Source organism: Eurosta solidaginis, chromosome 4 (assembly GCF_040869045.1).
Source record: "Eurosta solidaginis isolate ZX-2024a chromosome 4, ASM4086904v1, whole genome shotgun sequence".
Lineage (NCBI taxonomy): Eukaryota > Metazoa > Arthropoda > Insecta > Diptera > Tephritidae > Eurosta > Eurosta solidaginis.
Window position 1 is genome coordinate 66,761,761 of NC_090322.1, and position 13,361 is coordinate 66,775,121.

Sequence of the window (13,361 nt, forward strand, 5' to 3'; positions counted from 1 at the left end):
AAATCGTGCTAAAGCATATTATTATTGTCTCAGACGACCATGGCGTTTTCATCCTGAAGAAAATTTCAATCCCGGAAAACCACAATTTCGACTTAAACAGTAATGGTATGCCAATGCTTTTAGCAAAACAACAAACATTATGAAACTTCAAAAATCCCCAAATACGTCAAAAAATTTTGAGTGGACTACCTTCCTTTTTATACGATGTTGCAAAGTTAAACAATATTTGTTTGAGCACAAGCATAAAACAAAAAAAATTAAAACTAAGGCCGTTTTCTTATATGAATTTAAAAATTGATCTGCCTTATAAGCACAAATTTTGAAAAAATCTTTGAAGTCTACTTCAGAAAACGTCCCTAAAACTTTTAAAGCAAAAGCGCAATTATTTAACAGCTAGAAATATTACCTTGTGGCATTGATGCACAGCCTCGCTGAATCTATTCTCACCACCGGCTGTAATGATTATCTCCTTAGAACGCCCTGTGATATATACATAACCCTTATCAACAACGTAGCCAATATCACCAGAACACAGCCAAGAAATATTAACAAATGTATTGAAGACCCTTCGATGAAGAATATGTAGTATATAAAACAAAGTGCTTAATTAGCTTAAACTACCTAATTAATGAAATTTACATTGCCTCTGTCTTCAAGCATTTGCAATTCTGCATAATCCATTATATCTGCTATTTTTAGTCTGTAATTGTAGACGTTTGGGCATTCGCTGCAATACCTTGGCGTAACCCAAAAATATCAGTTCCAATGAAGTCAAATTTGTAAAACCACCAGACATGCTCTGCGTATCATCGGCGATGTTTGCAGATATTGTGGGTGGCTCAATAGTTGGCTGAACGAACGTTTCAATCTTTTTAAGTTTGCCATCTTCACCACCATGAGATTCTACATTTTTATTGTTATCTGCTAATGCGTTTTCTATTAAATGTGCATGTACTTTACTAGTTGTATTTGTAACTTCGGAAGAATGTGTAATCTGCTTCTCCTCCCCATAATCGAATTTCACGATTTTAAAATTTTCATTATTATACGTTTCTGCACTAACGTCTGCTGTTTCAATGCATTGCTTTTTGTTATCTGTTGGACCATCGTCGTCCTCGTAAGTATTTAACACAGTTTTCAACATCTCTTCATCAATATCGGACTCAGATTGTGTGTCATCATCGCTGCAAGCGTTATAAATAATGTGTTTATCAGACATACTAGCTTGATTTGCGTTTGAAGACTTACCCTAGATGCATGGCGCTCAGTAGTGGCATTTGCATAAATTGCATAAATTGCATTTCTTTTTCATATGCAAAAGATGTACCATAAACTAAAAACGATATGTAATTTGTAACCAATTTTCGCCATTTAGATTCTGCTGCAGGATCTTGAAAGAGGGGAGAGCTTAAGTGCGGTCATATCAAGTAATGAAGGGCAACAAGCACTTACCACTCTGGAATTTGTTTTCTCGCGCAAACCTCTTCCAGTTTTCGTCGCTGTCTTTATGCTCTTTGAGTCCATGTATTTTATAACAGTTATAAAGCTCTAGATATAATTTGACTGTTAATATAAAATCCTTTTCTTCTGTTATCATGATTTTTAGAGATTTCTCCTCTGCGGTTGCATCAATCTGTTTACAAATGTTAGACGTGTTTTCATTGTCGTTGTGGAAACAAAGCCGGCATTTTCAACAACCCGGAGAAAACGTGGTAGTTAAACAGAAGGCTGCTTTGTTCGATCTGCAGATATAAATTGATTTGCTCTGTTATCAAAACTGAAACGCTGCGGTATTTGTGATGTATTTTATTGCCCAAAGTCATGAAACGTACCAAAAATATGCCAATTGTTGATGCCCACATAAGCGCTTCGAGATTTAAGTGTGAATGTAAATGTACAGAATCTTTAAGCCACTCCACACTCAAAAATGCCAACAAAAGCAAGGTGACTATGAAAGCAGCTGAGACGATGACGTCAACTGAACGCTGTGGACCAAGTTTCTTCAGATATGGACGCACACTCAGCCACGCTTTGATATTGCACACTTTATTCAAACGAAAATGTGGCAAATATAATTTACGTGCACGACGCGATGAAGTTAAATGTAAGAATAGTTTTGCATAGAGAAATCTCTGCTTAAATGTACGTACAATAATAGTAAGACAGAGCCGTTGTAGGTAACTTATAATCAATACGGTGCGCTCCCAGCGCATATGACCGAAGGCAAAACCAAATAATGTCCATGTGGAGAATGATGCTTTCTGCCACAATAACATGGGCACTTCAAGATAATTAATTTCATTCGCATTTGCGCTTTTTAATTTCATGTTGCTCCCAAACTGTGCAGCTCACCTGAAAGAAAAAGAAAGAAAAGAGAATTAGTATTAAGTGTAAAAAATATACTGATACGTACCTCGTTTTTTCTCATCAATGACAGGAAATTCATTGAAGGATAACACAATCCACTTTCACAATAACACAATGTACACTACAAAAATTCATATGGTGTTGCCAGATGCTAAGGCGGCAAAACCGGGAAAAACGCGATCACATTTATTTTTTTTTCCCCTTGTCTTCTTTTTTTGGGCCGTGTTTTACGAATTTATAACCTGAAATAAATGATCTTCTCCAAATATCCTATTACCACCAAGATCAAATACACCTGATTTCTTATAGTGGGGTTAATGTACAATGTATTTATCACACTTTACAATAGTTTTTTGCTGATTACACTATACAAATATAAACTTAGGAGCGGAAATGTATAGTCGCGTATATGGGCGGAACGCCTCAACCGAAAAATTCAGACCAATCGCGTCATGAATGCCCCCCAATATCTTTCGCACCACCTGGGTGCAATCAGTCATCGCCTGAAAGAACTCAAAGGCCACGGGACAACGCGATAGATCAAGTGGAGTCGGATCCCGAAGAAAAATTCCCCAATCCGAGAAAGCCGGCACCAGAACCTTGCCTGAGCACGTGCGCCGACTCCGACCGTCAGGTGTCCCTGCCCCTCGTGCAGGCTCCGCAGCTCCCTTCCTCCGTCCAACTCGTGGTACTGGCTTCACAATCTATAGAAAACAAATGAAAAATAAGAGAGTTTCAATCAATGTTTATCTCAGATTAAGGAATAAATAAACTTACCTCTGTTTTCTTTGGCACGTTCGGCATCCTTGATTGCTGCTTTAAAATGATTAATTAGCCACACAACCAAATACGTTCCACAAAAGTTACCCCCATGCGCCATCTGTCGGCAAAGTACTGACAACTGGCCAAAAGCTTACCGCGTGGCCACACTTAAAGCCAAATCTGTCAGATCGCACACGAAGCGCACCGTCATAGAGAAGTAATTGCCTTTTTAAACAAATTGCGTGGACATTAAGATAATTTACATAAAAACCACGTTGTATATCGGATTTGAGTTTAAAAAAAAAAAAAAACAAAAACAAAAAAACACAAAATCAAGGCTCTTGTGCAGCTAACTGCCTAAGTAATTGTAGCTTGTTGCCAACCTCTTGTGAATATCTTCTCAACACCCAACTCCCCTCAAGCATGATGAAATCCCCTCAAATTCTAAACCCTGACCAATGACAATTACCCCTTTTCAGGTCCAGTATGACCCGGTACACGACTCTACACAGGAAGGCGGAACGCATGGCCCAGCGGTACCCGAAACCATGCCACCTGTGCGACAAACGACATCCGATCCGGTTATGCCCGGTCTACCGAGCCAAATCGGCCGAGGAAAGGCAAAGGGAAGCCGCATTAGGACGGTACTGCGGCAACTGCCTGTCAGTAGCACACCGCACTGCCGACTGCACGAGCAAAGGACGTTGTCACCAGTGCCAAGGGGACCATCACACAACGTTGCACCAGAGCTTCGACAATCCGGAGCCCCAAGAAGTTGATACCAGGCCATGGAGCGTTCAGATGGATAGCGAGGACGAACACATTCTGTCTCTTCAAGCATCAGAAATAGGAACTGACAGCGGGCCACGCGAGCTAGAAGAAGGAGAGTTGGACGAAGCCGGAGCGGAATCACGGCCTTTCCGCCCGGCCACCAGTAGGAAGGTGGAACCAAGGAAGTTCCGGCCCCACTCGCACACGAACGCCGCAAAGATGGAGCGGAATCACGGACTTTCCGCCCATCAACTACACACCAACGTCACCAAAGAGCGATGAAGCGGGGCTCAGATCGTCACAAGGGAATAGCGGAATCACGGACTTTCCGCAGCCCGAACCGGCGTCAACGCACACGAGGAGTGGAATCCCGGACTTTCCGCCCCCGTCAAGGATACGAGTTAGAGAGAGTAGGTTCGCAGGGCCAGCTTGAACGACATTCTCGACGACTGCCAGCTGCCTTCAGAACGGGGCAAATTACGCGGGAGATCGTAGCACTTCGGCCCTTTACATCGATATCGCCAACTGCCGTGATCAAACTCGAGGCGCGAGGGCGGTTGCACCTGATACGCGCACTCATCGACGCGTGCGCCACAACTTCTATAATTTCACGCGACCTGGCTCGACAGTTACACCTCGACGAAGAAAACTACGGATCACAACGAGGGTGCCTCTTGCGAATAAGGGGTAAACATGGGCAGAACCGTAGGCTCACTATTCACGCTACGATCCTTCCCAACTAGGCCCGTGTGAGTCCAAGCGCGAACGTCGACCCTTCGGTCGCGACACCCTATACCCATATGCAGCTCGCCGATCCAACATTTGTTGTATCAAGTCCGGTTCGACTCGTGTTGGGAGCCGATATATATCCGGAGCTGATACTGCCGGGCACATTGCCATCTACGTTTGGCCCTTTTTTAGCGCAGAGCAGTATATTTGGCTGGCTCTTGTCTGGGGCATGCCGCTCCTAAATCTTCCTCAACCCTCGAACTAGCTTCACGTGCCATTCGTGTGAAAAGAAGTGCAAAAAATTGAACTCAACCACGTACTATTTCCTAACGTTTACTTTTTCTTTACTACAGCTCCACGATTTACGGGTGGAACCGTGTCAAGCAAAAGACCGCCATGCCGCTGCCCTTATTGGGACATCCATGAATTTCGTTCATTTATATATTAGTTAGTATTAAGTTGATCAGGGAAGATGGCCGCAGAGATCTACCGATGTTGCTTCGAGCAAGGGGGGCGGCATGTTTAGGCCATCAAGCTAAACCCAAGAATGAGCACGGCCAATAGTGACCAAGCCTAATGTAAACTATCTGTGTTTGCTTCTATCTACTTTCGCGCACTAACACCAACGGCTATATATATGTCCGTGCAGGCGTATGTGTACGTGTTGGTGCGCGACTTTCCAATTTAACTTTCCAAATTTAACTTACTTTCGTTCAATTACCCCTCAAAACCGCCTTTCGACGGAATTGAAGGGTGAACGCGTTTTACAAGAAAGAAACTCTTTCACTTCTTTTTTGGAACGCTCCGTGATCACTGCAGCCATCAGTCCTGTTATAGGTAAGATTTTTCTTTTCGCTTGTATAACTTAACCTATGTATAATTAATCAAACTGTGAATTAGCTTTTGTATATATATTGTGAGTTAGCTTTGAACTGAAAATAATTAAATTGTTAAATTCTTGAATTTAATCTGCTGCGTGTTCTCTTCCTTTTTTTCTCTTTTTTCAACGAGCGCAAAAACCCCTTGGGAACTCACTTGAGCTATCGAAGCCCCAAGAGGTTTTTTCATAGATATTATGATGCTGCTTATTACCACTCCAAAAACAAGAAAAATATTGTACTCTGTTACAAAGACTCACTTCATTTTATCTTAGCAAGAAATACCGAGAAACTCAGCGGAAAAGGAAATGTCGAAACGGATGAAACAGAGTGGTTAACGGATGAAACAGAGTGGTTAAGTGTGCCCTCAGCCAGTTCTGACATATATTCAAAAAATTACGACGAGGCATTAGAGGAACTTTTTACAGAAGTGGATGAAACAGAGTGGTTAAGTGTGCCCTTAGCCAGTACTGACATAAACTCACAAAATTATGACGAGACAATAGATGAAGTTTTTACAGAAGTGGAAGAAGACCGTTTCGTTATAAATGAAACTGTTGAGTTAGATGAAATGCATGAAGATGGCCTGGCCTACATTGCTGGATATATAATCCGAAAACTTGATCTTACGCACTATGAAGAAGAAAATTCGGCTTCTTGCAGCTGGATAAATAAAAGAGAATATGCTGGCCTTAGTAAGCCAAACCATGCATTTTTTAATAAAACTAAATGTTTAGAAATGATTTTCGCCAAATACAATGGTGAAGAAATATCTCACCAAAAAAATGTATTGCCAAATTTGCTAGAGCTATGCAAAGACATACACTTGGAAGAAGATATTAAAAAGTTTTTTTTAGATGCCGAATATTTTTTAGAATTAAGCATTTAAACAAAAAATTGAGGATGCAAAAACATAAAAAAATTGCATTTAAAAATAAAAAAATGGCAAAGACTATTTTATAAAAAAAGAACGTTGTTTTAATCATTTTCATAAAGCTAAAATCCTTAAATAGGTACATATTTTCTAAACTAGGTCTTCGTGGCAAAAGTGGCTCCGTTAGATTTCTAGGGGGTGCCTAGAAATTATTGTTTAGCCAAGAGTCTCTTGCCTGACCCAAATACTAAGGCCTCAAAAAGGTAGATTCTAAAGTAGCACTCGTGTCAAAAATCGAACCATTAGATTTCTAGGTTGCAGCTTTTTTAGTTTAGATTAGTGTTTGGCCAAGACTCTTCCCGGTTTGGTCATTTTGCGGCTTCAGCATATGCGATATAATTTTTTAACAAGACAATTGTATATGTCCAAATACTGTGCTTGGGCCGCAAAAGATTAATACGCTTGTTTACAAATTTTTGAAGGAAAAACTCCTACAAAAACAAAATATTTCAGTTGTCAATTCTACCTTGTTGAATTTGCCATGGTTAGACCTACATTGTTTATAGCTTTCCATTTAATATGGTATTTTCTTTTTTAACTTTTTGATAAACAGTCCGACTGGCATACACAATCTCAAAAAAAAATTATACATTTTTAAAGAGACACTTTTTATACCATTTTAAGAAAATGCATCAAAAAAGAAACATTTTAAAAATAAAATAACCAAATTCCCAAATTTTTCACCGGGTTAATATAAATTTTTGATTGGTTGCGAAAACAAAAATTGTATAAAATATTGTAACGAATTTACTGCAATTCCTCTTATTTGCAACCTTCTACTAACGTTCTAATCACTAAACTGTTGATTGCAAAATGGCCTTTATTAAAGTACTTCACAATAACACTTCTATTGCTCGACAGATAGCATGCTTAAATCAAACTGATTGTCGTGCCCGAACTGTTGCCGCCTTTTATAATGTTTGGTTTCCTCGTTGACATATTTCTAGGCGCTTCTATTTCTAGAATTTACTAGTTAGTTATCAGCTGTAAATTTCTCAGCTATAACCACAGATGCATGTATATTTGAGTGATACTTGCACAAATGATTGCATACTTTTGGGAGTATCTCAGATATATGCATGTGTTTGTGCGTCACTCTCCGCTGCTAGTACGTACATATGTGTAGACATAATGATTGATTCCTTTATGTAGATCAGCGATGGGCAAAACGGCTCGTATGAGCCTTTTGCTCAAATATGTATTATCGCTTTTATGATTCACAACTCGAACTGAATTTTCAGTTGTAATTCTTAAAGTTCTTTTATGATTCAAATCATAATTAAAGCAAGTTTTAAAATTAGACACATGCAACACATGCTCCAACAATTTTTGCAGTATGGATTTAACGATATATGTATGTGAGCTGAAGAAAAAAAAAAATTAGTCGTAAGCTTATGCGATTGGTATCTTTTTATACTCAGCTGAGCAGAGCTCACAGAGTATATTAACTTTGTTCGCATATCGGTAATCCGTAACGGCATAAACTAATCGAGGTAGATATAGACTTCTATATATCAAAATGATCTGGGTGAAAAAAGAAATTCATTTAGCCATGTCCATCCGTCCGCCTGTAAACACGATAACTTGAGTAAATTTTGAGGTATCTTGATGAAATTTTTTATGCAGGTTCCTGGGCGCTCATCTCAGGTCGTTATTTAAAATGAACGAAATCGGACTACAACCGCGCCCACTTTTTCGATATCGAAAATTTCGAAAAACCGAAAAAGTGCGATAATTCACTACCAAAGACAGATAAAGCGATGAAACTTGGTAGGTGCGTTGACCCTATGACGCAAAATTGAAAATTAGAAAAATTTTGGACAATGGGCGTGGCCGCCCACTTTTAAAAGAAGGTAATTTAAAAGTTTTGCAAGCTGCAATTTGGCAGTGGTTGAAGATATCAAAATGAAATTTGGTAGGCACGTTACTCCTATTACTGTATGTGTGCTAAATAAAAATTAGCGAAATCGGATGACGAAGTCAAATTTTAACAAAAAATTTAATATCTTTACAGTATAAAAGTAAATTATGTCAACATTTGACTCCAGTAATGATATGGTGCAACAAGATACAAAGATGAAAGAAAATTTCAAATTGGGCGTAACTCCGCCCTTTTTCATTTAATTCGTCTAGAATACTTTTAATGCCATAAGTCGAACAAAAATTTACCAATCCTTGTGAAATTTGGCAGGGGCATAGATTCTATGACGATAACTGTTTTCTGTGAAAATGGGCGAAATCGGTTGAAGCCACGCCCAGGTTTTATACACAGTCGTGCGTCTGTCCTTCCGCTTGGCCGTTAACACGATAACTTGCGCAAAAAATGAGATATCTTAACTAAACTTAGTTCACGTACTTATCCGAAGTCACTTTATCTTGGTATAAAATATGGCCGAAATCCGACTATGACCACGCCCACTTTTCCGATATCGAAAATTACGAAAAATGAAAAAAATGCCATAATTCTGTACCAAATATGAAAAAGAGATGAAACATGGTGATTGGATTGGTTTATTGACGCAAAATATAACTTTAGGAAAAACTTTGTAAAATGGGTGTGACACCTACCATATTTAGTAGAAGGAAATGAAAAAGTTCTGCAGGGCGAAATCAAAAGCCCTTGGAATCTTGGCAGGAATACTCTTCGTGGTATGACATATATAAATAAATTAGCGGTACCCGACAGAAGATGTTCTGGATCACACTGGTCCACATTTTGCTCGATATCTCGAAAACGCCTTCACATATACAACTAAGGGCTACTCCCTTTTAAAACCCTCATTAATACTTTTAATTTGATACCCATATCGTACAAACGCATTCTAGAGTCACCTTGGTCCACCCTTATTGCGATATCTCGAAAAGGCCTCCACCTATAGAACTAAGGCCCACTACATTTTAAATAATCATTAACACCGTTCATTTGATACACATGTCATGCAAACACATTCCAGGGTTACCCTAGGTTCATTTTGCTAAATGGTGATTTTCCCTTATTTTGTCTCCAAAGCTCTCAGCTGAGTATGTAATGTTCGGTTACACCCGAACTTAGCCTCCCTTACTTGTCTTATTTTTAAACTGATACATTTCTTTCTAGGCTCACGGCAAACTGCCAACAAGTCTGAAAAGGGTTTCGTATTCACACGATTGTATAAGAAACGTGCATTAGTGCGTTTTTCTACTACTACTTCCTCTAATGCTACTACTTTAAAAATACTTTTTTAAATACTTTTATGTATATATTGCAAAATGAATCGGCTTGCATATAACTAAATGTATGTGAAGGCGAAATGAATGTCAATAATGCGCTGCTCCACTTCAATCTATGGTTTTTCCGTTTTTCGTATTTCTTGCCAAAAAATGTATGTTTTTGTTTTCGTACTATTGCACCACAGTTTGGCAATTGGTTTACGAGGTTGACAGAGAATATTTTCATTTCAGTTTTTTGGTGTTTCCGCAACCTTCTTGCGATGAATATCGTTTGAGACTAAGCGTACGAAATTTCCAGTGTTTTTTTTTTACTCCCATAACACCCCAAAACATACAAACGTCTCACCTAGCACTCCCTGGCACTGAAACTGATTTAGGAGCCGAAAATAGGCCCATCCCTGATGTAGATACAAGTGACTGCTTGCTTTATTGTTGTTGTGGCTTCATTTTCTTAGCATCAAACTAGTGATGTATCACTTAGTGTCATTAATATTCGTCACACTGCCCTCCACCTAAGTCTGATCGTCCCGATCAGACAAATCTCTCGATCTAACCGCTGCACTATGGAAAATCGTAGAACAACTGCTATTAAAAATGACTTTTTCGATGTCGCTAATGGCATGCTTTTTTATTTCAATCAATAGTTTAAGGGCCAAACTAGACTATAATATCGAAAAATTATACATATTATATGAAATAATTTTTTTACAATATCACAAACTTAAGGTTTTGACGGACGTCCATGTTAAGCCCATTCCCTTCATCACTTTCAAATTGATTTTAATGTTATACGTTACAGGAAAAGGTATGATGTATTATATATTTCTGGAAACCTCGTTTTTTTAAGAATATGAAACAACTAATATGTTTTTAATATTATGTTTATGTTTGCCTAAAAATAATTGAAAAATAAAATATGGTGAAAAAAAGTTTTTTTAAAGTTAATCGAGACTTTTGACAGTTGCCCACGTTTACCCACGGTTCACATTTTACGTTGATTTAAAGCCTAGCTATCCATAAACATAATCAAATAAAAACAAGTAAGGAAGGCTAAGTTCGGGTGTAACCGAACATTACATACTCAGCTGAGAGCTTTGGAGACAAAATAAGGGAAAATCACCATTTAGCAAAATGAACCTAGGGTAACCCTGGAATGTGTTTGTATGACATGTGTATCAAATGAAAGGTGTTAATGATTATTTAAAACGTAGTGTGCCTTAGTTCTATAGGTGGAGGCCTTTTCGAGATATCGCAATAAGGGTGGACCAGGAGTGACTCTAGAATGTGTTTGTACGATATGGTTATCAAATTAAACGCGTTAATGAGGGTTTTAAAAGCGAGTAGCCCTTAGTTGTATATGTGAAGGTGTTTTCGAGATATCGACCAAAATGTGGACCAGGGTGATCCAGAACATCTTCTGTCGGGTACCGCTAATTTATTTATATATGTCATACCACGAACAGTATTCCTGCCAAGATTCCAAGGGCTTTTGATTTCGCCCTGCAGAACTTTTTCATTTTCTTCTACTTAATATGGTAGGTGTTACACCCATTTTACAAAGTTTTTTCTAAAGTTATATTTTGCGTCATTAAACCAATCCAATTACCATGTTTCATCACTTTTTTAATATTTGGTACAGAATTATGGCATTTTGTTCATTTTTCGTAATTTTCGATATCGGAAAAGTGGGCGTGTGTCATAGTCGGATTTCGGCCATATTTTATACCAAGATTAAGTGTTTTCAGATAAGTACGTGAACTAAGTTTAGTTAAGATATCTCATTTTTTGCGCAAGTTTTCATGTTAACGGCCAAGCGGAAGGACAGACGCACGACTGTGTATAAAACCTGGGCGTGGCTTCAACCGATTTCGCCCATTTTCACAGAAAACATTTATCGTCATAGAATCTATGTCCCTACCAAATTTCACAAGGATTGGTAAATTTTTGTTCGACTTATGGCATTAAAAGTATTCTAGACGAATTAAATGAAAAAGGGCGGAGTTTCGCCCATTTTGAAATTTTCTTTTATCTTTGTATTTTGTTGCACCATATCATTACTGGAGTCGAATGTTGACATAATTTACTTTTATACTGTAAAGATATTAAAATTTTTGTTAAAATTTGACATTAAAAAAAAATTTTTTTAAAAGTGGGCGTGTTCGTCACCCGATTTCGTTAATTTTTATTTAGCACACATATAGTAATAGGAGTAAGGTGCCTACCAAATTTCATCATGATATCTTCAACGACTGCCAAATTGCAGCTTGCAAAACTTTTAAATTACCTTCTTTTAAAAGTGGGCGGTGCCACGCCCATTGTCCAAAATTTTTCTAATTTTCTATTTAGCATCATAAGGTCAACGCACCTACCAAGTTTCATCGCTTTATCCGTCTTTGGTAATGAATTATCGCACTTTTTCTGTTTTTCGAAATTTTCGATTTGATATATAGAAGTCTATATCTATCTCGATTAGTTTATACCGTTACGGATTACCGTTATGCGAACAAAGTTAATATACTCTGTGAGCTCTGCTCAGCTGAGTATAAAAAGCTGCGCAAATTTGCGATTTTCGGAGTAACTATTAAAAATGTGATAAAAGTCAGAAAACGGAAAACCGCTCGCTATCTATTGGGGTTTTAAATGTTGCTGTGTACATCAATAGTTTGCGGGAAGTTTTGTAATTTTTCATTGATATTAGGAAGTTTATCTCTTTTGCACTCATATTGCCTGTGGAAATATTAATAAACAAGTTGTACACCAGAGAACAGCGCTGAATGATTCTCAATAAAAATCACAGTTTTCTCGAGTGACCGTGAGGGTTGAATATAGCTTTAAACAATAATAAAAGTAAAGCATTATCTTTTCAAACATCATAACAAAAACCTAAATTGTATGATTTTAATAATCGGGGATTGCCCATATTGCTTTTTTAAATGTATGAAAACATTTATTTGAAGCAATTTTTTTAATTTTATAATTTATTTTTAATAATTTGGGAAAAATTTAAACAACGTGACATCAGGACGGACAAGGCGACAGCTGTTTCGATTATACCTTGTAAATCTCTTCAAAGCAAACAGACAAAATTGGTAAATTCGTTGTAGTTCTATAAATGGAACAAAAACAGCAACAAAAACCAAAGTTTCTTTGAAAACCGCCGTACCAAGCATAGCTTTAACACATAATTGCATACGAAGTATGGCAATGTGTAAAAGATTAAAATATGCAAAAAGAAGGCAATTGGGAAAAACTTTACAACAACTAAGGCATGACGTAGCTGAATGCGTTTATAACCATTTCAACTATCGTAGGAGTGCGAGTTCGACTCCCACTCCCGGGAGAAAAGGCTCTGAAGAGATTTACAAGGTATAATCGAAACAGTTGTCGCCTTGTCCGTCCTGATGTCACGTTGTTTAAATTTTTCCCAAATTATTAAAAAAAAAAAAAAAACCTAAATTACCTAAATTTTTCAATTTCATTGGGCGGAAATATATTATTACTATGTAAAATACCTATTTTTTATCAACAAAAATTCCAGTTCTCCCGTGTGACATTGAGCGTTGAATCCTATTTTAAACAATAAAAAAGTAAAGCATTAAGTGCAGTTTTGCATAATATACCTACAATTCGAAACTTTGTTGACGGAGTACTTATGAATGCACACCTTAGGTAGGAAATTAACGAGGTTAAAATCGATTATAACGGAATTT

General features: G+C 37.8%; 1 pseudogene; it reads right to left on the reverse strand.

Annotated features, from left to right (window-relative positions):
• Nucleotides 1-621: 621 nt before the first annotated feature.
• LOC137248542 (uncharacterized) lies at nt 622-2,391 on the reverse strand (annotated as a pseudogene).
• Nucleotides 2,392-13,361: the final 10,970 nt, after the last annotated feature.